The following is a 26579-nucleotide window of genomic DNA, read 5'->3' as shown; positions in this document are numbered from 1 at the left end:
GAGAATTTCCCAACCTTTTCAAAAATGTAAGGATCATCTCCAGATGATTTAAGGAGCTCTAGATATAACTTCTGGAAGTTACTGCACCTTTGCTGAGACATTATCAGGAAGGAGATTATGTTTGGTTGTTTTACCTAAGCTTAAAGACAGAACCTAAGGAGGTCTTCCACATGAAAGTGGTAGAGAATTTCATAAGTTTTCTAACGGTATAAGCTACAACTCTATTGGATTAACATAATAAGAGTTATACTTGTTTTACTACGCTGGTGTTTTCATATCACGAGAAGATTTCAGGATACCTGTTTGTTCTCTTGCACCTAAGTTCTTTGGGATGTCAGGAGTTCTCAATGTTAGTTAACTTGTCTGAAAAACATGCAAGCTACCTTTCTTGTGCCCTAGTTGACTTTTCATAAGGGGGGTAGCCTAGTTAAAGAAGTTACAAGGAGAATGATTGGTTAATGTTGGATCATATGTTAGGATCACAAATGTTTGGTGAATTTGGTTTTGTTCCAAGGTATCAACCCACTTGGAGAATATAATTGGAGGTTTATGTCATTACTGATACTCACAGACTAAGAGTTGCGTATGAAGATCAGATGACACCAAGTTCTACAAAGCTTTATGTACAAAGTGAGAGTGAAGCAACTTAACTGTGATAAACTGTGATAAAGGTACTAACAATTGGAACTTAGTCATGAAGCCAACCTTGGATCAAGAGACTCGGTACAACAAATTTTAAAGACTATATGATGTGTAGCATTTAAAAAGGTTATGAGGACTAGTCCCTAAAGTCTCCCCAATCAATCTCATCTTAAGGGGGTAGCCTAGATAAGAAGGTTGCTAAATGAAGGTTCCATGCGTTCTAGTGCCTTAGTTGGAAGTATCTTTTATGCCTCTGGATGAGAAGTCAATATCATGTGTAGGTATTACCCTTGTTTGAGCTATGAGTAAAAAAAAAACCTTATCTATACAATGTGCACTACTGAACTCTTGGAAACAATTGAGGGAGATGTTCGGAGTGACGAAAGCAATGGAATGGCTACTAAGGAGCTACTCGAGGAAGTGAATAAGGTTCAAAAGTGGAGTGTCCATGTTTCTTTGATCACCATCTTTCGAATCTCGAGGACGAGATTCATCTTAAGGGGGGTAGAATTGTAACACCCTAAAATTTGCTCCTTTCAAAATAGATGAAAATCGATTTAGTTTTGTATTTTTTTTTGTGCTCATGAAAATATAGGAAAAAAATAATATTTTTCATTAGATTAAAGTTTATCATAAGGCTTAGCAACATGGTTGTGTATACATGCTGATGCATATGATTTTGGGTGATGTCTGCTTATTGCTCCTTTGTGTGTTGATAATAAGAAAAATATTTAAAATACATTTAGTAGATCGATCTTCCTTATTCGACACGTATTTATCTTTTTCTACAATCAAATTCCTTGTCTCTTAGCTCAAGATTTCGGTCAGGGTCTCTCAGAATCTTTTCTTTCAAACCTAAGTCATTCGTTTGAGTTTCTCGTCCATTAAGCAATATCTACAAACTTCTCGGGTATTTTTCTAGCCTTTTCTATGAGCATAAATCTAATTTTAGATGCCCCAAATTATCTCATCATAAGCTCCAAATACTTTATTTGGATTCCTCATGTTCTATAATATCTCTGAGAATTTTTCCCAAATTTTCGAAGCTTTCGGAGTATTTTTCGTGGCTTAACTACTAATTATGAACTTTTCTAGAATTATTTTATCCATGAAAATAATTAATTTCGAAAATAATAATTTCTTCATTTTACTCAAATCCAACGTCATCATGATTCAAAGACCAAATGTTTTATTTACTAATGGGCTTTAATAATTAATTAGGCCTATTAGTAAAGATGGAGATTTCAACATCAATTAGTACCATATTGCTAATTGATGTGGATGTGACGAGTTTTTCTCCCTATATATGTACCAACTTTTTGGGTTAAGCACACACCAAAACTACCATGAGGGAAGCCCCAGGTTTAGGAATCCCTAGGTAGTAAATCAATTTTTCTTCCCCTCTTTATCATCCCAGCATTGCTGATCCATCTACTATCGCTATTCTTATCACGGAGGTGGAGAATCGTTTGAGCAGCAGGTCTGGTCATCAACGCCTGCTGTCTTCTTTGGTGCTTCTCTGTTGTTGGTAAGGAACCGTGCATAACCTTGCTTTTAGTTCACGCATCTATCCTAATTCAAGCATAATCCTCATCAGCTGACTACACTAGATATCTATTTGAGCAGTCGCTGCATCTTACCATCCTGCAATCCAAAGCCAAACCAATGGAAGGACTCAAGCCAGCTTGCTCCGTTGCATGCCGCAAGTGACATAATGATTAATGGTCAGCCCAACCTCCTTTCCAATTCAGTGATAATCACGTCACATGTTTCTGAGTTAAATAAATTAGCTACTAATTTGATTAGTGTGCATGCTACCACTTTTCTAAATTAAAAGCAAACATAGGTTCTGCGCCATGATATTTTATAAGCAAACATTAATATGATCTCCCTTGATTAAAATAAATTAAGCTTGTGACTATTTCTTTTGTAATATAAAACTCTCGACGGTAATATTATTTAGTGTGTATTAATTTACATTTTCAAAAAAAAATAAAATTAGTTTTATCTCGATTTTGTAACTCAAATATAATTTAACTTAATCTAGGTATTTCTATGAAGTATTTCCAAATGAACCCGCTCCAAAGCGTCTATCTGGTTTACGCTATTTGTTTCCGAACCGGCCCAGCACTAATCGCTTAGGAAATTACAAGTTTGCCACTGATTTTCTTTTGGTCATAAAATATTCATTTTAATTCCGTTTTGACCCATTCAAATTGCGTTAGACTCGTCTTTGAAATATCTACATGTTAGTAACACTGTTTTCTCAGTTTGAAACTTTATAATTTCGTGACTTTAATTAATTATTTTTCTATATAAATCTTAGAAAATTCATAAATTTTCCGTTTTAGCTTCGATTTTCGTGATATTTATGTTCGTGTGATCGTAGTGGTGTGTAGAATCTTTTTATAAACTTTTCATACTATTTTTATATGATTGGTGTACTGTTCTAATTGTAGCCTTGTTTGCTTCGTGTATGTTTGTTGCCGTATGTTTGTGATCGATGATCGGAATTAGTCGGTGAGCAATTCGTGGTGATCAAGAGTGCTTCAGTGATCAAGATCAGAGCCTTGGCAACTAGTAAGACCAGCAGGATCAGCAAGAGCAATTGGATTAAGGCAAGTACAGCATTTGGGTTTTATATTCTGTGACCATGATCCTGTGACTAGATTAATGTTAAGTAATAAATGATAAAAATGACTTTTTAGCCACTTGATGATTTATCTGTAAGTGATAACCGGGACAACAGTGCAACCATGAGGGCTATAATGGCTCTGGCTTTAGCTCAGTATGGAGACCTTTTCTAGCTTGTTAGAGGTTACCCGAAAGGGCGGAGGGGCTGAACCGTTTTGGGTATAGTGTGGCCTCTGTCTGTATGTGTATAGGCTGCGAGTCATTGTGCCATCGGAAGGGGGGCTCTATATCTGCGCGCAAAGGAAACCTTGCGGCCCTAACATGTTAGACGAACTTTTGAAAGGCTTCATAGTGATCCCTGCCGACCTTCCTTGGAAGTGGGTTAAGAGGCTGATCACCTCGGGCGAAAGGGTAAATCATGACTCATGGGTAAAGATGTGCAACCTCTGCAGAGTGTTAAAAACTGGTATACTAGCCGTGCTCACGGTCAAGAGCGGCCTTGGGGATTCTTGCATCGACGATGATGATTCTTGTGTTATATATGTTCATTATTTATTATTTAATGCTCTACATTATTTATGTCACATTGATCATGAGATTGTGGGAGCTATATAATCTAGTTGCTATACTTGTGGAGTTCGACATGGACTCACTCTTGCTATTTCCCCCACACCTCAGGAGAAGTTTAGGCTTGTGATCAACCAGTCAGTTGGATCCTGTAGAGAGAAGTTAATACCCGAAGTTTGGAGTTGTCTATCCGCTGTTTGCTATCACAGGTTATAACTTTTATACTAAGTACGTTATATATTTATGCATTGTCTTTTGATATTACCCCTTATTTGTAGCTATATGTGGGATTTGACTTCTAAAACTCACATATGGTGCGTATCTGATTTGTCCTTAAAATCGGGTATTACATCCCGCCAAGGAATAACTTTATCGCTTCTCCTTCGTCACAAAATATTTAGCGTTTTAGGTTTGGTCACAGGGGAATAAAAAGTTGTGATGCACAAAGGGGAAAAAACAAACAGAGAGATAGAGATATATAGATGTATTGGGGGAAAATGTTTTAAGAGAAGAGAAATGTGCATTAGAACATAAGTAGGTCGAATAATTGGGACAATTTGAATCCTATATAAGATTGTCTCCAACAGTGTGAGCTTGCACTTGCTCTAATATGATAAATATAGAATAGAGACAGACTCTGTGCGGTGAGAGAGGATGTGTCATGAAATGTATAAGATTATCTCTTTGAGCCTATGCTAGTCTCTTGCCTTTTACACTATTGACTTCGTTAATCTCGAGATCTGTCCGTCCAAGTTGATTCTTTGAATGTGCTCATTGTAGTAGGGTGTGCGTACGTATTTTCATAGGGGTGAGTGTACGCTTGTATATATGAGCGTTTGCGTCTATAACTGAATCTCGCAAAAGAAAACTTCTTCATCTGTTTATAAACTAGATTATTGGAGAGACGCTGTAAGATCAAGTATTTTGAGAAGAAGGGAGTATACGTATTGGCCTGGAGTTAAAAGAAAAGATGAACGACACTTGACCACCAAAACAGCGTAGCATTGCAGAGAGAATGCTAGGTTAACACGACAAGCTAGGTAGTAGGAAGGAAGGTGATGAAAAAAAGCAAGGTGAAGTAGTTTCTTTTGCTCGTGATCGATCATGGATGCGACGTGACGGTATGATCGATATCTGATTTGCACGACGAATGAAGACACAACGACGATGATACGGTGTGGTACTAGCCGTAACCGGCGCTATAGGAGCATGCATTTGGGCAAGCGTGCTGACTTTATCCCTAGTACTAGGCCTTGTGTAGTTCCAAAAAATTCTGCAATTTTTTTTCATATGACGCTATATTAGGGTTGTGGTATAGTATTTCTCGTCACATCGAATCTTGCGGCACATGAATAAAACATTAAATATAAATAAAAATAACTAATTATACAGTTTATCTATAATTTGTGAGACAGATCTTGTGAGTTTATTTAATTCATGATTGGACAATATTTATCAAATACAAATGAAAGTACTATATTGTCTATTTTATAAAAAAAAATTTGAACTAAAGAAAGCCTATATAATAATGTCCTCCTATATTCAACGGCTAGTCCGCTACTGCTACCGCGTGCCCGGTGGTCGTAGCGAAAAAAAGTACCACTAGCAGTACAAGCAAGTCGGTTTTCAGGCTTTGTAGTCAAAATTTTTCAAGATTCTCAGTCACATCGAATCTTGCGGTATATGTATAAAGTATTAAATATATATAAAAATAAAAATTAATTATACAGTTTGTCTGTAAATCGCGAGATGAATCTTTTGAACCTAGTTAGTCTATAATTAGATAATATTTGTCAAATAAAAATAAAAATGTTACAATGTCTCAAAACAAAATTTTTTGAGAACTAAACAAGCAATTGTACGGCAATATCTTAAGAACAGAGATATTACCGGTTGCTAGCTGCTACCAGATCTGCAGATGCATCGGTGTCAAAAGTTTCGTGAAGAAGAAAAAAAAAAACACGCGGTATATGAGTAGACTATGGAAAAAAATTAGAAAACAATATTTTCAGTCATAATTTTTTAGAGACTTTAAAAAGTCATGTGTCATATATGTCGTATTTTTTCTACAAACCAATAACATTTTTCTAAAACAATAAATCAGCGAAATAATATTTTTAGCTATAACTTTTTAGATAAATGAACAAGCTTAAATTAGAGTTTAATGCATGTAGATTGCCATACAGTTCATACGAATCCATTACAACGATAGCAATGCATGCCTAGCTAGCTTTTGTTTCACAAAGCTACTGTATGTAATAAGAACAATAACTGAGGCGATAACAAAACACCGCTTGAACAAAAATCGTCCATGCTCAATGGCTCAATGAGCAAACGTACTGTACGCAGTACGAGAGAGAGAATTCGGAAATAGCCTAGGGGTTTGCATGTAAAAATAACACCCCCTCTCCCTGAGGCCTGAGCTACAGTGGTGAGGGGTGGGCCAGCATGGACGGACGCGGGCCCCGCTGGCTGTCAACTCGAACGTCCCTTCTGTCCCCTCTTAAACTCGGTCAGTACTGCAACTCTTTACCCTTCTCTCTCGTCTGGTTTCTTATAGCTTTTCTTTTTTTTTCCCCTTTAATTACTCTCTTTTTTCCTTCTTATTTATTATTATTATAATGGGTGGTATTGGTTGGTATACAAATACAAATGAATAAAATAAAAACACATACACATACCATGAAAAAGATGGGTTGAGGATGGAGCCACGTATTCTCTCTCTGAATCGGATTCCGGGCCGGCCATGAGAGATGTCGATTTCATCTTCCGGCTGCGATGCATGCAATGCATAGAGTCACCTCGAAAATCAAAAAGTTTTTAAGATTTCCTATTATATTAAATCTTTCGCAACATGCATAAAGCATTAAATATAAACAAAAATAAAAATTAATTGCACAGTTTACTTGTAAATCGTGAGACGAATCTTTTGATCCTAATTACTCCATAATTAAACAATAGTTGTCACAAACAAACGAAAGTGCTATAGTAGCGAAATCCAAAATTTTTTCGCATCTAAACACGGCCCAAGTTGAGAGGATGACCGAAGCATTTTCGTTTATATTTATCAATTGTTATTATTTTATTAATTAACTAGATTTAAAAAATTTATCTCGTAAACTATAGATAAAATATATAATTAATTTTATTTTTATCTATATTTAATACTACATATATACGTTTAAATATTTAATATGGTAAATAATCTTAAAAAAATTAGATTTTGGATGGAACTAAACAAGCCTGATGCCATGCATGAGGAGATATCAGATCCCACCTGAGATTGGACACCATGGTGGCCTAGCTTCCACCTGTCAACCTACAAGTGGCTGTTCAGCAGTGATGCATAAGGCCTTTTTAGTTAGCGAATTTTTTAAATTTGGCTACTATTTTATTTTCATTTTATTTGGTAATTAGTGTTAAATTATAAACTAATTAGGTTCAAAAGATTCCTATCATAAATTACATATAGATTATATAATTAGTTATTTTTTATATTTAATATTTTATACATATATTTAAAAATTCGATGTGATAGAATAAAAATAAAATTTTTAGAACTAAACAGGGCCTAACTGAGTGCTGAGTGTGGCGCACTCAAAAAAATTGAGCTAGCAGCCTTACAAGTAGCAGCACCAGTAGTGGCCAAGTTTTTTTTGGGGTGGGGTCTACAATATTCTCTGCAATGGAATGAAAGTCTCCGTGCACTTTTTTGTTCTTTTATTTATACAATATCCACAAAGAAGAATTCATGTCCATGCGACCATGCACCTTTTTTTTCTGGAGAATTGAAACTTGAGAGGGCATGAGGACATTCAAAACCAAGGCCCAACGGGCGAGACGGAGGCCCATCCCATCCAGGCCCCGCTTCTGCTAAAGCCCACAACATTTCCAAGCGTGCTTTGTTCGGCACGGCCCATTAAGCGGGCCATCCAGAAATTCGAGAGGCATGGACGATTAAGCAGCACGTCACACAGTTGCGCTGCTGGGCCCATTTTACTTTAGGGCTTTTATTTTTTCCCCTCCAGAATTAAGTTTTCTTCCTTTTGTTATTTTATTACATTAGCATCGTTTTAATAAACATTTCAAATAAGTTTTTAGTTTGTTTTTTCTAATTTCCTTTAATTACTCAGTCATTTTCTCTTCGTATTTCATTGTTCACCTGAGATTTATCTCAGAGAAGGATCACTACTACAAAAATGATCACACTGAGACATGGTCTTTTAATTAACGGAGACGCACATAAAGTGCTCTCATTTCCTAAAATATCGAGAGATTTCTGAAGGTAGTTAGATCATTTATGGAGACACAATAAATATAACTGTCTTTATAAATCAATTTACAAGCGACTTCTCTCTGAAAATAGTGGCTATTTTTAAAAGCAAACCTCTTAAGAGGTATAGATGGGCAACAGGCTGGCCTAGCCCCGCCCGGGGGTCAGGCCAACAAGGCATGCCGTGCCTGGCCTTCGGCCTTGGGACACTTTTCGTGCCGGGCCGGCACCCGATGAGTATGATTTAGTAGACCAGGCCCACCCAAGGCCCACCAAATACGAGGAGAGAGCGGGGAGGGCGAGAGGAGGCGCAACCAGTGCGGGAGGTCGTCGCGGCCACCCCGCTGCCGCGCTCGCAAGTCGCCCCAAGGCGCTCAGGGCCGGATCCGCCACCTTCCATAAAGATGCCACCGTTCTTGAGACGTAGGGTGCCGCGCTCGTCGAAGATTTGGCCGTAGGAGGCGGTGGCCGACCACCAGTCCACTGCTGCTGCTGCTCGAGGCGTGCTGGGGAGTGGGGTGGCTAAGTGGATTAGGCCTTTAGGTTAGGAAATGAAAGATACAATATATAAGTGAATATGTGATCTCTCAACAGGCCACTACCGGGCCTTCCTTCTTTTACCGGGCCGTGCCGTGCTAGCCCACGGGCCTGAGGTGTGGCCCAGGCATGGTCTGTTGCCTCCGGGCTGGGCGAAAATACCGAGGCCTTGTTTAGTTCCGAAAAGATTTTGGATTTCGGTACTGTAGCACTTTCGTTTGTTTGTGACAAATATTATCCAATTGTGGACTAACTAGGATCAAAAGATTCGTCTCGCGATTTCCAACTAAACTGTGTAATTAGTTTTTGCTTTCATCTATATTTAATGCTTCATGCATGTGCCGCAAGATTCGATGTGACAGGGAATCTTGAAAACTTTTTATTTTTTGGATGAACTAAACAAGGCCCGAGCCTCGTGCCGGGCTCATGGGCCTGAGCTGCATGTCCAAGTATATTAAGAGGCTAGTCAAAAAATGAGGGGAACAATAGCAGCCTTGCAAGCAGTAGCCAAGTATTGTTTTTTCTAGGTATACAGTAGTCTCGGCGACTAAATTCGTGTCTCCCTACACTTTTTATAATCCTTTTTATATGTTTTTGTTTTTATATCTAGACAAGAATAATGTGTGTGTATACACATGAAACTTGAGACCACATGAGGACATCCAAACCCATGGCCCAATAGGCGGGACAGGTCCATTGAGGTCAAGTTTACGCTAAAGCCCACAACGTATATACTATATGCCACTCTTATCCATACCACGCAAAGAAAAATCATATCCGTTTAAAAACCCATACCTGCCAATCTATACCTATCTATAAAGAGTCAAAATTTCAGTCTGCCAATAGATTTCTTCCGTCACCATGTCCGAGCCATGTCTGTTCTGTACGCAACCAATCCAAGATTGAATCAAAATCAGCAAATCAATCCAAATCCAAATCAACTAGCAGACTAACTCTAGACAAACAACAACTTATTCTGCCTACCTCCACGACAATCACTAGGAAATCAACAGAAATCGATTTCTTCTCTAAAATCAACAAAATCACGTAGGGTGGGCTTGGGGCTTGGGAGCTCACCGGCTTGGCCTCGGCGGCGGCGTCGAGGCTGAGGGCGAGGGGGAAGGGGTGGTCCCAGCCGGCACCTGCGCCCGCGTGTCCCCTGGCAGCGGCGGAGGCTGTGGAGGGGAAGGCGAAGAAGTGCTCGAGGAAGTCGTCCTGAGAGCCTCCGGGCGGCAGCGACTGCCCCGCCATGGTCGGCGACATGGGGGTGGAGACGGGCCCCACGCATCACAGCCTGAAGCGTCGGGCGGCTCGCGACAAGCGGCAGTAGCGGCCGTCCACCATCGGGATCTCAGAGCTGAGGATCAGGACGAGTGGTAGTGGAGGCGTGGAGCCCTGAGATCTCTCCCTCCCGTCTCTGCTTGCTCCTGCCGTCCAACGAGTGGATGGGATTTTGTCTCCGTTTACTTGGCCGGTCGGGATGAGATTTCGTCTCCGTTTACTTGGCCGGTTGGGCTCGGGGTGGGAGGAAAATTTCTGTTTCCGCCTGTCGCTGGAATCCCCTACTTCAACGTTGTTGGAGGAGGAAAAATAAAATAAAAGCTTTTTTAGGGTTCCCAATGCAAAATCGTTTGACAACATCATGAGATGTTGAAAATAAGGCAAATACATCGGTTTATGTGCAAAATGTTTATCCTATTAGTTTACTTTTATTTTATTCTTTAAATCAGCTGAAAATTGATAAATGCTTAGTAATTTATAGAAAAAACTAAAAATTACAACATAAATTTTGTTCAGCTCCACATATGTAGATCCATGCAGTAAACAAAAAATATCATAAATTTTAGTTCATTTTTTTACTGGAGATGTTTGTCTATGCTTTTTAGTGTAAAATTAAAATTATAGTTATCTTGCTCCAATTATTATGAAAATTTTATGGTTGCCTATTTAATGTGATGCTTGATTTGTGGTAAAAGTTTTAGCACAATTCCTACATATCTCACTGATTTACTAATTTACCTAGATTTATGCTTTAGTTTACAATCAATTTAAGTATGTAAAAATAAAAAGAGATGCTTCCACTATCTTTGCACGATGTGTTGTTATGTCATATGAACACATCATAAGCCTATATGTTCATAATCTACACACATTTAACTGATATATTATATTTCATCGGAATCGTAATCTAAATAAAAAAATAAAGCTAGCAACAAACTTCTCATGTTTTAATATAATACTAAGGTATATTAAGAAATAATATTAGAGTAAGATCAGGTTTGCAAAATTTATATTTTTAATATTAAATAAATATGTCTCCAAGCTATATATTATTGTAAATATTAACTATCTAATACCATAGATGTCATGGTTATCAATAAAATAAATTATGGACTTTAAATTTTATAAAAAGAATAAATATACACACATTTAACTGATATATTAATATTTCATAGGAATCGTAATCTAAATAAAAAATAAAGCTAGCAACAAACTTCTCATGTTTTAATATAATACTAAGGTATATTAAGAAATAATATTAGAGTAAGATTAGGTTTACAAAATTTATATTTTTAATATTAAATAAATATGTCTCCAAGCTATATATTATTGTAAATATTAACTATCTAATATCATAGATGTCATGGTTATCAATAAAATAAATTATGGACTTTAAATTTTATAAAAAAATAAATATAAATAGATATGTAACATTATATCATCACACTTATTATGGTCATTTGATGTTTTTCTCCCGTTGCAAGGGCATATTTGCTAGACGCTCATACCCTTGTTTAAGTGGGTAACTGGTACCCGCGGATTGCGCGTGCTCGATAAACCGCGGCTTCATCACTGTGTAGCACAAGTGTTTTGCCTTGGTTTTATAGAGTATGCACAGCTGCAGCTACGCTGACCCAGCGAGGTGGGACTAATGTGCTTGCTACTAGTGAAGCACTAGCAGTAGGGCCTTAAGAGCAAACAATTAGGCCCAAGAGCCAAGCCGGCCCATAATAGGATCGGATGCTTAGACCAGTTCGGCCTCCAAGATGAGAGTCGGCTTGTCCTTTCTATTAATTGATTTCTCTACATTGTTGAATATTTCTCAAATTCTATATATATTTAGATATAAAATTATTTGGTAATACAAAATCTAAAAATTAAAGGATTTATTCTATGATGGAACGGGTTTAAAAAACCCATAGGTTTCCAGGTTTGGATACTGCTCGCTCAGACACATGTCCACAAATCCACTAGGTCTGGCTTTTTGCCCGTTGGGTAGAGAAATTAACCCAAGCTCATGCTGTAATGGGGTAAAAACTCATCGGGTTTTAGGTCTCGGGTACCCATTGCCATATTTAGTTATATGGATATCTGGATCGTTCCGAGCAAAGCATGCATACATAGAGTCATGGACGATTAAGCATGCCACACAGAATGTGCTCGAGACCTTAGCCGCATATGACATATTACGATACTGGCCCGATTTCACTTTAGGGCTTTAAATTTTTCCTAAGTTTTCTTTTGTTGTTTTACATCGACGCATCTATTTGTTTGTGTTAATTTCCACTAATTATTAAGTTACTCTTTTCATGTTATTGAGATCTGTATAAAGTTCTACGGAGTACTATATATTTTAGTATGATATGTACAAATAAGCGTATAAGAGTATAATCTCTCCATCCCACAATACAAGACGTTGTAGGACCAGACACCGATACTAGAATGTTGGCAAAAGATATGTATGCCCCTACTCCACTACTTCCTCTGCATATTATCTCTCTATTCCTCTGCATGGACAATGCCGGGGAGCTGGAGTGGGCAAGTAGGCCTCTTCCCCGTTGGTGTGCAGGAGTGGGTCTGCGATGCTATAGGGACGCCATGCCTGCGGGTTGGGCCATGCCGCAGCCAGGGCCCATCATGCCTACACATCTGGTCATGCCTACGTCAGAGACCACATGGCTGCGCGATCGTTGTGCTCGCAATCCGCCTGAGTGGAAGGTGCCGCCATTGGGGAAGGTCTCGGCGCGGGGGGACCACGTGCTATGGAAGGTGCCATGGCCACCGGCGGGAATGTGGCTACCGCAGCCACTACTGGTGGTGGGGGAAGGGGCCGCCTCCGCTGCTGGTGGTGGTGGCAGAAGGGGCCGCCTCCACTGCTGGTGGTGGTGGCAGAAGGGGCTGCTGCGGGTGAAGGAAGAGGCCAACATGCGTGCCGCAAGCATGTCATTCCTAGGTGCACCGCTGCGATGGGAGGGGTAGGTGCGGTGGAGGAGGAGGCCATTGGAGGGGAGGTGGGAGGTGTAGTGGAGAAGGAGGCAAAGGGAGATGGAGGTGTCGTGGAGGCAGGAAGGGGAACTCACTAACTACCGGTCTGAGATGGGTAGAGCCACGAGCTCCATGAGAAGGTTGAAAGGAAAGGATAAGCCTCCTCCCACTGTATGTTTTTATTTATTTTTTCTTTGTGTGATAGTGGACGATAGGGAGCTAGGGTGGTGAAGGATGGATCGGTGTTGTACAAACAATAGAGTGAGACCCACACCTATAGAAGCTAAAATGTCCTTTCTAGTACATTTTTTGAATCGCAAAAGGTCCTCTATTGAGGGACGGAGGGAGTACCCATCAACAATGATATGGTGGTCTCAAAATGTCCTCCAGCATTTTGCAGATTTCCTTAGAAAGTTGTTAAGGTGGTTGAAGGTGTAACAATGCTCTTATGGTTTGTTAGATCAGTCAAGTCGCCTTTCTGCTTGGCCCTTGAAGGAGATCTCTTTAATTTATTTTCAAGTGGAGTGACTAAAAAGAGAACCCTTGGCGGGCCTGTGCACACCAAACCATTTGATTTCAATAGAATCGTGCATACAATGTTGTTGACCACAGTGCCAGAATGCACAGATCACATAACAATGAACCCTCAGTAGAGTCGTTAGAGAGTTTGAGTACATCACAAACCAACCTTAAAACTGACAAATCTAACAAAGAGAGTGAAATCCATCTCAGACTCGACCTTGGCAGCCCATACCAAATCATCCGGTGCGTGCGGTCCATGCAGGGCTTTCAATTTTGACTATGAACACATTCTAATACTAAACGTAGCCTAATAAGTAAGGATGATATGCTTTCCCAAAAAAAGTACCGAATATGTGCCCAAACTTGATGGAAAAATTAGGGCTATAACACTAATCGAAAGAAGCATTAACTAAATATAACATTCCATATATATTATTTTTCACTATAAAAGTTTTTTTCTTCCTTGGACAGAACATAACCAAGCTTGAATGATCTTTATACCCTTAGGTTCACCTTATCCTCAAACTCACCACTACGCCACGCACCCGCTTGCGCTATCAATTGTTGCCTCCGGCTTTCATGCAAGTATCTGACACCCCTCCCATTTGTGGCCATGCTGCCACCCCATCACCATATCGCCTACCTCACTGGCAGCTGGCGCCCCATCTCTCGCCAACAGCCAACACCTGCCCCTTACCCATCCGTGCCGCCTACCCCATCAATGGCATATGCCCCTCTCTCACCGGCGACCATGCCACCTCGCTCTCTCCCAAGCCACAGTGTCTACCCCACCTGATGCTCTCTTTCATGCTGAACACATTGCCTTCCCTACTGCCATGCCTCTGCTCCACCTCCCATTGGCCACAACACCACCCACTCCATCCACACATTTGCGACACCAGGAGCCACCCCTTCTACACCCACGTGTAGGAGACACTAGAAAGTGGGAAGGGCGACTACACCCGCAAAGTGTGTGAGTTTGACCTAGAGCTGAAGGACAAGTCATGGAAGCAATGGCAGGAATCTATACAATGGACAACGTGCAACATATATGACATTTGCAGGTTAGATTTTAGGGTTTTCTTTTTCGACAAAATTTCTGAAATTTCTCAATTTTCGCTGAGGTTTGAAATTTTTTTATATCAGTCAAATTTTTCGATTAAATTCATGTTTCTCTTCAAAATTACTCCAGACCACAATAAAATGATCCATCATATCTCCTAGTCTTATCAAAGCCTTATTTTTTTTCAAAGTTATTTAATTTTCTCTCACATATTCCATGGCACTAGCATATACAACTCGCCCACCGTCAGCCCGTTGTACTACCACAATCATATATGTTATGTTATTTCGTTGATATTATATAAATTTATGATGATTGATAGATTAGGAAGTTTTTATAGTAAAATGACACCATTTTTTTAAAAAAAATCAATTTGAATTTATTTAAATTTAGTCCAAAATTTCTTATCGGTAGGTGCCAAAAATATTTTCCTACCGTTATACAATCTCGCTAGAGGTGGAGGCAAAGTTGATGAAGTCAAACACGAATGTCACGAAGCTAAATGCTTCCATAATGGACAAGGAGAATGTGCTGCAGAGAGCCTGGCGGAGGAGAACGAGACGACCGTTGAGATGTAGACTGGTAGTAGAACAATGATGGAACTAGAACTGCAATAGAAGAACAAAGATGCAGTGGCGGAACTAGAATAGCCGACACACGACATAAGCCTCTAAGCAGCTGAAAGCTAGTACGTCTACAAGCTGAAAGCTCTAAGCCTCAGCTGAAAGCTATAGTCATTGGCTATGTGTCGTGTTGTATTCTAAAATCTTTGTTTGGTAGGTTTTTGATGGGTATTTTGGTCCATGTTAACGGAGCTTGATGGAGAATGTAATAGAATGGTGTACTTCTAGTTGGTGCTATGATCTTTCAGTTGTACTTTATGTTGGCGGGTTCTTTCAGTGCCATTTTACAATTTCACTGATCTTTCAGTGTTACAAAACCAATTTCCCCATCTCTTTTTTTTTTGCATACTAGAACATGGACGAAGTTTTTCTAGCTATAATCTGTTTCAGCCCACTGTCAATTCCAGTTTCCAATTATTATCTAAGGAATATGTAGAACGAAAACAGCTATTCGTTTGGTCGGCATAGCGACAGCATCAACAAACTTTAGAGGGCATGTGGCAGGACGGTGAGCAGCCAGGGAAGCAAGAAGGGACATATTCTAGTCGTGTTCAGTATGGTCATGTCATGTGGATCCAAAGGGAAAGACTGCCCAAAGCCAGCACATTTATTTACATATAAAAGCATGCAGAGGAACAGATAAAGCAAGAGCCAACGTACGTACTAGACAAAAGAATAAGGAAGACACTGCGTTGATTGAGAGCACTATTTGATCATCCAGTTCCAAAGAGAAACACGTTATTTGGAGTGCGAGTGGGCAGACTTCAAGGCAGCCGGATTGCACAGCCGTCAGTCATCTAGATCAACCTCCACCTTACGGTAAACTAATACTATCAAACACATCATATAGAATTGATAAAGTAGAAACTACATGAGCTTAGTATGTTCTTCTCCTTTAAAAAAAAACAATTTGGAAGACATACAGTGTGTCATGCCATATATATTTGTATATGTTGAGTACTGTTGGGTTTACTGTTCACATATGCACACGTGCTTGTTTAATATTTAATTTATATAATAATGTATGTGCCTCCGATCCATATGATATCCATTTCAGCATGATACAACCAACACTCCTTGTTTATATATAACCTTGATATTTTGGCAATGAGCAGGCCCATCATGGCTGGAGGGAATTCAACTGGAGACCATTGCTCCTACGATGCCCTGTCCTTGTTTGACAAGAGCATGAGACTCAGGTTGTGGCTTGTGAACGCTCTGTTGCTCGCTGGCGCCATCCTTGGCGGAGTCATAGTTGGGATAGGCGTCTTTGGCCAGCGTTACCGCTACCACCGCCTCACCAGGATCATCTTTCTTGGAGCCACCGCCTTGTTCTTGCCTGTCATGTCCACTGTTGTGCCCCTGGTCGCTGGGTCAAACGACTATGTCACAGTGGGGCAGAGTGGCATGCGTAGCCAGTTGGCCGCAAAGTGCGATCCAGGAGTACAATCTACCTTGGTGGTAATATGGGCATCACTTGTTCAGATAATTATGATCAATACCAGTGCAATTGTCGCTGTTGATGACAGAGAAGGTAGAAACATCGGTCCTCCATTCCAGTTGCTTGTTCAGGGGATCTGGACCTTTTACCTTGGTACCTCCTACGTGATCAGTGATGCCATTGGTGGAGGAGACCTCAAATTTGTTCGGTTTACGACTGGAATTGAAGGGATACCTTTTGCTCTCACATGTGCCAAAATTTTCTTCAAATATTATGCATTTGAAAAGGCACGGCGATCTTTCGCTCTCGGAAACAATCCTCATCTTATTTTTGCCTACATGCAGCAACCACCACCTGTACAAGCAGGAACAAGTCATCGTAGAGAAGCAGCAGTAGTAACTGATGATGATGCTCCTCCTCCACCTCCACTACTGGTTATGGGAGAGGGGAAAAGACACATGGAGAAGCAGTCCCATGGGTATGTATGGAAGGGTGACTCAGGGCACGGAAAAGATGGCCTGGTAACCATTGACAGTGTCTGGAAGATGACAGCCTTCCTACCATTCTCAACACTGCAACGAATAAAAGACACATGCTTGTCCTTCGCATTCTTCAAGTTGTTGCGGTGCCGGTTTGCAAGGTACAATATCAACACTGCTAATGCCTCCAGTGACATGTTCACTTTTTTCTGGAGCTTGCTGCTCAAGGATGGAGGCCAGAACAGGGTATTTCAGGTGATCTCGGATGAGATTTCTTTTGTTCATGATTATTATTACACATCCATCCCGATCTCCTATTCCAAGTGCTGGTTGCCCATCGTAGGTATCTTTATCTCACTCTTGACCGTAGCTTATTGCATCTTTGTTGCGGTGATGTTCAGCTCGGCTTTAGTTGAAGAATACCATGCCTTTCAACTTTTGTGTGACATCAGTTGCACTGAAAACCTATTGCAAACAAAACTGGATCGAAGAAGTTACGGAAGCCGGCTCTTTAGTCGGGTGCCACTATATTGGCTTTTGGTGTTAGTTTTCGTTGCTGAGGTGAAGGATATGGCTTCCTTCATCTGCTCCAACTGGACCAAAGTAGCCCTCGTGTGTCACCTCCTAAACCGTGCCTCCTCCTCCTCCTCCTCCTCCTCGAAGAATTCTCTTTGCATCCAGAAATGTGCTGGCCTTTTGCTCCGCTGCAGATGCAAGTTATTGAGGACGCATTGGGATGAGAAAATTGGCCAGTGCTCAGTATTGGTGCTTCAGCCAAGAGCAAGCCTGCTTGGTATTCTCTGGCACCTTTTCCCTTTATTACCAGACAAGAAGAGGAAGGTCAGGGTGCCAGCAGCGGTGAAGCTTTGCATCATCCAAGCGCTAAGAAGAACTAGAGATGATGGAGGACAGCTGAGCAATGGAGCAGCATGTCTCCGCCGCCGCCGAGGCCAGGTTGGTGAAAGCTTCAACTGGGCTTGCAGCAATAGGAGTACATCTTATACCATACTTACATGGCACATCGCCACAAGCATTCTAGAGGTCAGGTACCCACACCTGAATGATGAAGGACAAGGTTCTCCACCACTTTCCAACACTGCCTACAAAATGGTTGCCACCCACCTATCACGGTACTGTGCTTACCTCGTGACATGGTGCCCTGAGCTGCTTCCTGATGACCACGAATGGAGCAGGAGCCTGTACGAGAATGTCAAGAAGGACACTCGGCGTGTCCTTGCTGGCTGCACGGCAGGAGACTCATTGACGTCGGAAGCCAAATGCCAACAGCTGGTCGAATTGCTGAGTACAGAAGCGAAGCATGAAGTAGTCAAGGATGGCGCGAAGCTGGGAGAGCAGTTGGGGGAGCTGGTTCTAGAAGGTGGTGATGATACAGCATGGAAGTTGTTGGCTGAATTCTGGTCAGAGATGATCCTGTATGTCGCGCCGTCAGACAATCTCAAAGGGCACAAGGAGGCTATCGCCAGGGGCGGCGAGCTGATAACGCTGCTCTGGGTGCTGCTCTTCCATGCCGGGATCGTCAGCAGGCCAGGAGAGGACGACGGCGCTGCTGCTGCTACTTCTGCTGCTGGTGTGGTTTAATGGAGTCTTCTCCTATTATTACTCAACAATGCTTTAATTCTTCAGTTTTCTTCTTGCTTTTGATTCTTCAGATAGTGCTGTGCTGGTGGACGTGTTTCTGCAGCTAAGTGCATTTGAGTTGTCACTTTTCTGAATGATTTGTCAACTGCTGCTGATATGATCTGTGTATATCATGGTACTCTTGTCTTGTGTATCAATTGTAACTAGTCTGTTTGGTGTCCTTCCTGTAATAATATTTTTATTTTTTTGAGAGAAAGTAATAATATTTTTATGTAATAAAGACTCTTAAGATTCACTTATAATTTAGATACAAATTGTTTACTGTCTCCACGTACTGTGATGATCCATGTATGTGTAAGCTTTGCTAAAGATGAATTGCATGTTAGAATAACATTTGATGAGTAAGTGCCAAAGAATTTTGTTTAAAAAATGCATGCATGTGTAAGCTTTGGCAAAGAATAACCTCCATCGTTATGATCCATGTATGTCTAAGCTTTGGTAGGGGGTATGGTCAGCTAATGTATTACTAAAGCACATTCACAACCGGTTTTTATAAGGATCCCAATCATTTTTAATTATATTTTCAAGTTAAGAACCAGCAGTGACGGATTACCACTGCTGCTTTCAGAGCAATCGGTGATGATGAGTCAGCACTGAGTGTGAGTTTTATAGTAGTGGCTGAAAAAGAATGAGCTAAGATTTTTGCAAAAGAGAATTAAGGCCGGACCGAGTGCGCCAAAACGGAAACAAGCTACACCGAGTCACCGACGGATCATTTGACTTTATTATGTGCTTTTACTGACCGATCGTCCGAGGGAATTGCTATATATATACCGACCGATTTAGAGGTGGTATAAGTAGAAATAAGGAACGATGATATGTTAGAAATTTATGCCGATCAATTTGTCACTACTACAAAAAATCTTTTACGAGGCGTTTTGCAAAAGGCCTCGGAGACAGGCAAGATTTCCAACCGCCGCGGTAAATGTCTCGAATTAACCGTGGTGGACATTTTTTTTATTAACCGAGACGGTTATCAGTAACCGCCTCGGTTAATCGATTTACTGAGACGAGCAAATTAAAATACCCGCCTCGGTAAATATAGATTAACCGAGGCGGTCAATCTAACGCAACCGTCCTAGTAAATCATTTACCGAGGCGGTTCATTGTAATGCAACCGCCTCGATAAATTAGGTCCAGCCCAATAGCCCACAATCATTCCAATATATAAACAAATAAAAACCCCTACCTGCTCCTCTCCTCCCTCCACTCGCAGCCCCCATGCGCGCCCCCTTCCCTCCCCGACTCTTCCCCTCCACTCGCAGCCCCCATGCGCGCCCCCTTCCCTCCCCGACTCTTTCCCTCCACTTGCAGCCCCCACGCGCGCCCTCTTCCCTCCCTGACATGCGAGCCCTCTAATCTTGGACGACGACGCTCCTCCCCGCGCCTGGGATCTCCACGACGCGCGCCTCCTCCCCCCCTCTCCGACATGTGTATCCCTTCGTCGACGTGCGTGCCCCCTTCCCTCCCTTTCCCGCGCCTGGGATATCCACGACGGTGCCCCCATCCTCCGGCATGAGAGGCCGGATCCGGCGAGGACAGCGCGGATCCATGGCGAGGACAACACGGATCCACTCCTCTCCTAGTCGTGCCCCACCCCCTCTACATCTGGCAGTGGCACCCAACCCCTCTCCCGGCGGCGCCCACCTCCCCTCCTCCGCAGCGGGCAGCGCGCACGCAGGGTGCCCTTCTCCGCAACAGGCAGCGAGGACAGCGAGGTCGACGGCGGCAGCGGCGGCACGCCGGTCGTGGGGCAGCAACAACGGTGGATTGGGCTTAGCAGGCCCATCGATGGGCTCAGCGGGCTCGTCGACAGTCTTTTCATTTTTTTATTTTTTCTGAATTATTTACCGTGGCGGGCAAACAAACGCCTCCATTAATACTTGATTAACTGTGACCTTCTGTTGGAGGCGTTTATCTTGCCCGCCTCGAAAAACTGTTTTTGCCCATCTCAGAAAAATATTTATGTAGTAGTGTGTTGGTTGTTAATATTCTAATCATGCATGGTCCATCAGCCATGTGATGTCTGCGAGTCCGAGACAGATCAAGAAGGTCAGAAAAAGGACTACTAGTGTGTGGTGTGCATGCATAGACCATGAAGCACACGCTACGGGACACAAAAACTTTGCCGGTTATCGGGCACTTTTTCGCACAAAATTCACAACTACACCATAGGTGGAATTCAAACATGAGATTTCTCTCACGCACCTCGCTCCTTAACCATTGCACCACACCATCACTTGTGTCTATATTGCATTTCGGTTCCTTATATATTATACCAAATCACATGTAAATTGATTACTTGATCCTTTAAACGATTTCAAATCAAAATGTTGTCAACTATAAAGTTTCATAACTTTTTAAGATCTATAATTTTTATTTAAGGAGTTTCTCCATCCGAGGTTGTTTACAAAATTTGAATTTCAAATTTGAGAAATTTAAACATAATTTTTGCATGACAAGATGATTTCAAATCAAAAAGTTATCAACTACAAAATTTCATAACTTTTTGAGACCTATAAAGTTTATTTAGGGAGTTTTTTCATCTGAGGTAATTTCAGAAAATCAAAATTATAAATTTTCAAATAAAGATATAGTTTTGCATGACAAGTTGATTTCCAAATAAAAAAGTTGTCAACTAAAAAGTTTCATACCTTTTTGAGAGTTACAAAGTTTATTTAGGAAGTTTTCCCATCTGAGGTCATTTCAAAAAATCAAACTTAAAAATGTTTAAACACAGACGTAGTTTTGAATGATAAGATAAACTCAAATGAAAAATTTGTCAACTATAAAATTTCATAACTTGTCAAGATCTACAAAGTTTATTTTTGTTGTTTGGTCATTTGTTCATCTGACACGGTAATTCTAACATTTTCACTTTGTCAAATGAAGAAATTGCCAAAATAAAGATTGTAGATCTTGAGAAGTTATACAACTTTGTAGTTCAAAACTTTTTGATTTGAATTTATTTAGGGCTTCAAATTTTGATTTAAAATTTTCTTTACCGAGTGTTTTTTTGACACTCGGCAAAGAACCCTCTTTGCCGAGTGTTTTTTTTGCCGAGTGTTCTTTTGGCACTTGGCAAAGAGCTTTTTTGTCGAGTGCACGAAAAAACACTCGGCAAACCACTAGACACTCGGCAAAGAGCCAGATTCTAGTAGTGACGACCACCAATCATAGTCATCGGTTTTTGCTCGAGTTGTGGCACTGGGCACACCAGAAGCGAGGGGGGATTGGCTTGGTTGATTGATTAATTCAAGGGCTTTCAGCTTCACACTTCCCGCCTGCAACCAATCGATGGTCATGATTCGGTAGTTTGCTGGTTAGAACTTGTGCAGAATCATCATAGAGGAAGAGGGTTGGGTCCTTAGCGCATGCAGGGAGGTCCGATTGGACTCTAGAGTAACACCTCTAGGAAGGGAAAGACATTGAAAGATGCCATGAAACAAGAGTTTCTTCGATGATGCCTCCATGAAGGTGAATGTCATCATAATATAATCATCATTAGCCAAGCAAGAGCTTGGCGAGGCTTTTGCCTGAGTCTTATGGAAAGGAGAAATGCATTGGTTGGGCTGAACAAGAAAGCAGCTATAGTTTCTTCAGCTGCACCTTCAAGAAGGAAATCTCTCATTGCTAGCCTAGCCAAGAACTGAGCAGCTTTCTCCCGAAAGCCCCGCCAATGCTTCTGCTCCAGAGCTGACACCCCAATGCCACCACCATACTGTCACAGCCACCGTAGACATAGGCATGGGCAATACCATCGCTCTACCTAGATCTAGATGACGCTCTTTCCTCCCCGCCAAGAGGCAGAATAGGCCCTGATCAGCCACGGTTGGCCAAAAAGAGCAGCATAGGGGAGGGCGCCGGTGGTCACGCAGCCTCGTCGACAACAGCCTACAGCCAAACTACGTGCACTGCATATGCGGACGTAGAAGAACACTATGGCCAGAGAAATAGCTCCACTAGATTTGGGCATAGGGTCAATGGAACCTATGAAGGGGATGCCAATGGTCACACAGCCCCACTGTCGGCAAGCCCATGGCCAAACCATACTCTTAGGGCCCATCGTAAAGATGCAAGCAGGTGCGGGCCGACCTGCCAGCCTGCTCGGTTCGCCTGCAAAAATAGGCCTTGTAGACATTGCAGCCTCCTGCTTCAAGTGATGCGGGCCTAAACAGTCAAGCCTGCGAAGCCCAAGAAACTAAAGCAGGCGCCTGCGTTAGCCTGCAAGGCTTGTGCGTGGGAAGCACACCGGCGCCGCATCGGCCACATGAGCGGACTCCTACTCGAGCGCCATATCCGCAGCGGCGGCGCTAGGGAAGCCGGTGAGAATCACTCATCTGCTGTCGGTGAGAATCACTCATCTACTGTTCTTCTTCTCCCTTGTTCTTCTAATCTGAATCTTCTTGTTTTTGTTGGTGTCACTAGTCACCCTGGACGCCGCCCTACCTCCAGATGGACGCGAGGCGTGGAGCCGCGAGGCCTCCACCGTCGGCACCCGCGCCACGGCGCGCGGGCCGCCGAGCACACAGAGGATGTCCGCGGCTACGCCCTCTAGGGAGCTGGCTGATGTGCGGGGTGAGGAGGAGGAGGAGGCGCAGCAGGAGACAGAGAAGGAGAGGGTGAAGACCAGCTTCAACGACAGGTGAGCTGTCTCCTGCCTCCTCTGACGCTCTGACGCTTCTGTTGCTTGTGCTATCGGGAAGAAAAAAGAAGGGGGGAGGAAAGCCGAGTGCCAGCGCACCACTCATCGCCGGCCAACTTAGCCTTGATAAATAAGCTAGTTCATCTGCGTCTCGGTTTCTCCCCAATCCCAACTTGGATGGGGATAGATGATTCACATACTGTTGTTTGTGTCTGTTCTAACGGGGTTGGTAAATTTACCGGATATAGCCTTTATTCATAGCACCCACGTAAAAGAAAAAAACAGAAAAAGGATAGCTATACTGCTTCGGGAGTTCTGGCTCACAATTTTGGTTGAGAACATGTACATTTCTGAGCCAGGCAACTCGTTGGTACTAATGTCTGAATTTTTGTCGATTGCTAAGAAATCAGAGGTCTCATAGCTTGTTGGTATTCGAAGGTTTGTCTGGAACCGTCAGTTGCTTATTATTCAGAGGTTCAACTACTGCAGTACTGCTTCCTGTTAACTCTGATGACAGTTTTTATCTGATTGGGATTTGTGAAGCGTTAAGTTTAATCTCATGCTTCGTATATCTTCTGAGTTGCAATGCTTCCTCTTGACAAGAGTCGAAACCGCTTTGGATGGCCTGAGTCGCTGTGATCGTGAGGTGCGTGAATACAGACAAAGAGGACCTTGTTGGCGTATAAATGTTTTAGTATATCGTCCGCATCGCGCTGTCCCGCGACGGTAGGCTGCTCGCCATCAAGCATATATATGTTTTAGTATCATTTTTTCACATTGCATTATGCCCAGATACTTGCTCACATATATTGCAGTGATGTTTTTTTCCTTCTATGTTGTGATGTTTTTTTCTATTTTTTTAACTCAATTCAATGACTGATATTATCTCATTTTATACTTTAGCTCTGTTAAAATGACAGCCATGTTACAGCCTGAACAAGAAGTTGGGGCTTCTTCAAAGAAATCAACATTGATTAGCTCTTCCATCACAAAGCGTAAAAGGCCTTCATCCAAGGATCAACAAACATACTCCACTGTAGCAAAAAAGTCAAAGGCTCCTATCCTTCCCTAACCTCATTCTGTAGCAGGAGAGCAGCAAAGCCCTGATCCACTAGGCTCGCACACTATCAGGTCGTCGTCACTCCTCCACGTCCTGCCCCCACGGTAAGATTAGTGTTGCCTCTCCGGCCACCTCTCCATTTAGGTTGTAGATGGATTTTTGATTCTTAGATGATTCATATTATCTCTTTTTATACTTCAGCCCTGTTACCATGGCAACAATGACAATCATATCACAGTCTGAACCAGAAGGTGGAGGTTCTTCAAAGAAATCAGCATTGGTTAGCTCTTCAAGCACAAAGCATAAAAGGTCAAAGACATCTACATCGGCAAAACAACAGAACTCTCCTTCAACATCTCCATTGAAGAGGAGGCCTTCGGAAAAAAATCAACAAAAACAAGCTGCAAAGAGATTTAAGCCTCCAATGGTGACAAGGTCTCCCATGGTTACAAGGTCTCCAATAATTATGTTAATGGTGTCTCCTATGGTGATTGGGCAGAGGTCTTCACATAGTCCAAGGAGCCCTCCAGTATTATCATCCTCACCCCCTGTTGCATCACCACCACAGTCAAACGCACATGATTCGGGTAATTGTCATTGCTTTCTGTTCTTATGTATTTGTTTAGCAATAAGTTGTGTTATTATTTCAGCACATAATTTCTTACTTACATGTAACTAAGCTAATCGGAATTTTTTTTACATTAATGATACAGATTCCACTTTGGCACATAGTAAACCACGCAAGTTAAGATCTGAGATTTGGATTGATATGGAGCCAATTTATCATCAAGGAAAGGTTATACAAGCTCGATGCAAGCACTGCAATGAGGTATTCTCTGCAACACGTAATTGTGGCAATAGTCACATGTTAGAGTCAGCTTTGCCATTCAAGGATGCTTTTCAAGAGTTAGGCCACCTAGATCCCAACTACATTTACTCTTGCGCACGAAGTACTTTTCCCGAGATTCAGGAATGGCTGTAGAATCTAGTCTGGATTTCCTCTCGCCTCTTGTGTAACTAATAAGTTTTTTTTTTCTCCTTTTGCTTCTTTGTTTCTTACCCTCAGCTCTGTAAATAACTTTTTTCCTTTGATAATTGGTTGCAGTAGGGGTACGGTACTCCTCGAAGAGCAAAACTTTCATTGTCGTTGGTTGATGCACTTCGTTTTGGCCATGGGCCGGGGTCGCCGTGTATACATAGCTTCAGATCGCAGCACGATAAGGTCCACCAGGATGTAGCTGGCCCATTGGCATGAAGAAAACGTCCTCGATCTTGCCTGATTATTGATTACAGAGGCGAGGTCGTAGCTCCGGACGCAGTCTCAGTCTGGTCTGGATGCCTTGGTAACCAAACCTTCTCCATCTTGCCGACGACGACGCCAAGCATTCCGAGAACGGAGAGCCGACACTCTGCCGCCCCACCGCTGCCGCATAGCTAGGCTAATATCTTGCAAGCCATTCGCGCCCAATCAAACGAGACATCCATTATTGGGAGTCGTCAAAGCAACCATGCACATACTGCCAGCACGCCACCAGCTAGGGCTTGCAGCTCGCGACCTCGTCGTGGCTACCAGTTAGCATCACTCTGCCATTTCATTTTCATCAGCGGCCCGAATTGTTTACTCAGCTCCTACTGGGGATTCATAATCATACCTAGCATAGAACACCAGCTAGCGCCTCCGAGATATGGACCGGCCGGCCGGCTAGCTTATAGGATATACTACAAAGAAGACATGCATATATGTAAAGGGTGCAAAGCCATAATGTTGTCAGCGTACTTCGACGAATTGTTGAAGCAATCAATCATATCGCCATGAACAGGCGCGCACACACACACACACACATACAAAAAGAAGTACCGGAATGCACCAACGAGTTTTTTCTTGGCCAGAGTTGATGTGATCGTTACAACACACGAAGTACTACGCACATGCTCCAAAGATTAGACCCGTACCAAACAAGCTAGCCACATGCTCCCTCCCTCACTCCTATAAAAATAGCCGCTATAAGATTTATGCTGCTCAAACTTTCTTAAGTTAGATGGGATCTATAGAAAAAATATTAGCAATATTTGTATCTTCAAATATAATTTATTATAAAATATATTGAAAACCATCTATCTAATTATGTACTAACATTATTAATATATTTCATATTTATTGAGTTAGT

The 26579-nt window shown here is 41.9% G+C and overlaps 1 long non-coding RNA gene across 2 annotated transcripts; it reads left to right on the top strand.

The window, feature by feature from the left end:
* LOC110432981 lies at window positions 23031-25568 on the top strand. Of its 2 annotated transcripts, XR_002450323.1 has the most exons (5): window positions 23031-23055; window positions 23162-23351; window positions 24255-24515; window positions 24613-24998; window positions 25125-25568. It is a non-coding gene; the product is annotated as an uncharacterized LOC110432981 (long non-coding RNA). The 2 variants fall into 2 exon arrangements; XR_002450322.1 differs by lacking the exon at window positions 23031-23055 and having other exon boundaries at window positions 23140-23351; window positions 25125-25567.

The sequence above is a fragment of the Sorghum bicolor genome, chromosome 2 (genome assembly GCF_000003195.3).
Source record: "Sorghum bicolor cultivar BTx623 chromosome 2, Sorghum_bicolor_NCBIv3, whole genome shotgun sequence".
Taxonomy (NCBI): Eukaryota; Viridiplantae; Streptophyta; class Magnoliopsida; order Poales; family Poaceae; genus Sorghum; species Sorghum bicolor.
Note: the sequence above shows the minus strand (reverse complement) of the source record. Positions and strands in the feature narration are given on the sequence as shown.